Source organism: Pteropus vampyrus, unplaced genomic scaffold (assembly GCF_000151845.1).
Source record: "Pteropus vampyrus isolate Shadow unplaced genomic scaffold, Pvam_2.0 Scaffold8, whole genome shotgun sequence".
Taxonomy (NCBI): Eukaryota; Metazoa; Chordata; class Mammalia; order Chiroptera; family Pteropodidae; genus Pteropus; species Pteropus vampyrus.
The window spans coordinates 11,813,382-11,815,253 of record NW_011888789.1 but is presented as its reverse complement, the minus strand read 5'-3'; the positions used below and the strand labels follow the sequence as shown (position 1 = coordinate 11,815,253).

General features: G+C 46.7%; 1 pseudogene; it reads left to right on the top strand.

Annotated features, from left to right (window-relative positions):
* The first annotated feature begins 367 nt into the window (after nt 1-367).
* LOC105300926 overlaps nt 368-1,872 on the top strand; it is a 3,661-nt pseudogene continuing 2,156 nt past the window's right edge.

Below are 1,872 nucleotides of genomic sequence, written 5' to 3'. Positions count from 1 at the left end.
TCCACCGAGATGGCGCCAGCCACTCAGGCTTAGAAGGTATTTTGTGTTGGCTAAGAGAGCGAAACAGCAAAGAGCCTTTGGTGGCAACTGAAGAACAGTGGTACTGTGGTCACCAGGGACCAGCAGGAGACCAGCTACTTGGACCTAATCAGCCTCATGGATGGCCAGTCAGAGTTGCTCAAATTGGGTAATTTGAGGAGGTTTAATAAAGGGACAGTTAACAAAGGTGTGGACTGGAGGCAGGGAAACCACAAGAAAACTGTAGTACCTGAGGTGGAGACTGGGCCTGAAGGAACAAGGGGAAAGGGTGGTCACAGGAATCAAGGCCGAGGGGAGAGACCTGATTAGAAATAATGTATGGACCACTATGAAGGAGAAGGAGAAAGAGAAGGCTGTGTGGAGCGGTACCACATAGAGCCGTCACCTCCAGTCCTGGCCTGCACAGGGAGGAAGCTGGGAGTAGAAACTCACTCCTTCCTAGCTTCTTGATGCCTGCTCTCCTACATGGCTCCCTGGTGGCTTAATCCATCTAAAGGACAAAGGACAAGGCAGCCCATTGATGCTGCTCAATAGGCCACTTCCTTGGGCACAGTGGACAGCGGGAAGTGGTGGAGAGTGGGCAACAGAAGATTCCAGCACAGTGGTGTAGAGGAAAAATCAGGAGGGGTGTGTATGAAGCAGTCTGGAGCAAATCCTGGTCCTGAGTAGATCTGCACATGCACAGGTATGTGTTGGGCCTCATAACATACTCTTCTTGTTTTGGGGTGAGGGCCGTGACCTGTGTCCACAATTTCTTTATGCACGAGGTAGAGGGTCAAGGTCTTCAGTCCCCAAATGTTCTTCCCCACCTGTAAATACCTCTTCCACTGACAGATTGATGCTTGAAATCTTCCCATTTTAGCTTTTTTCTTTGAGCTAAAAGGTTTTGCTAACTGTAAACTGTCCTTGGCATTCATGATTCTACAAGTAAGGAAGAAAGAAAATAAACACTTCCTGAATCCCTACTCTGTGCTTGCAATGGGTACAAGAGATTTGACTGACAAAATCACTTAGATTACACCACAACTTTATAAGACAAGTATTATTATCTGCATTTCACACATGAGGAAAATGAGAAGTGGGGATGGGGGAATAGCCTGCCCATACTCAAAGCCCAAATTTAAATATTTTTGTAAACTGCTTAGTCCAAAGTCCATATACTTCACTCCAGTTATTCCCAAACTTCAGAGTGCTTCAACTTAGCTGAGGAACTTATGAAATGGGCGAGATCTTTATCTGAGAGCAGGTTTTAATGTGAGGAGAGGAGAAAAGACATCCAAAAGAAGAGGAAAGGATACGGTCGAGGCAAGAATAGTGTCTTAGTCTGCTTGGGCTGCTATACCAAAATCCCACAGACTGGGCAGCTTGTACAGATGTTGATTTCTCAGTTCTTTTGGCAAGGAAGTCCAAGATCAAGGTACTAGCAGATTTGGTTCCTGGTGAGGACCATCCTCCTGGGTTGCAGAGAGTTACCTTCTCGCTGTGTTTTCACATGGTGGAAAGACAGGGCTGTGGTCTCTCTTCTTATTAGGACACCAATCATATCATGGGGGCCTTACTCTCATGACCTCATTTTAACTTAATTACCTCCCAAAGGTCCATTCTCCAATTACCATCCTGTTGGGGGTTACCATCACATGTGAATTTTGGGGCAGACACAGTCAGTCCATAGCAGATAGGAACCTTGAAGACTTTTGCTTAGGACAAGTCCACTCTGCTCTTCTGGGTAGTGACAGTACCCTCTCCCTGGCCCCCAGGAAGGGCTCCAATGTGACTGCCTTAGTTATCCCTCCCCCAACTCCAATTGAACCCCAATATTCAGTCTTCTAGCCT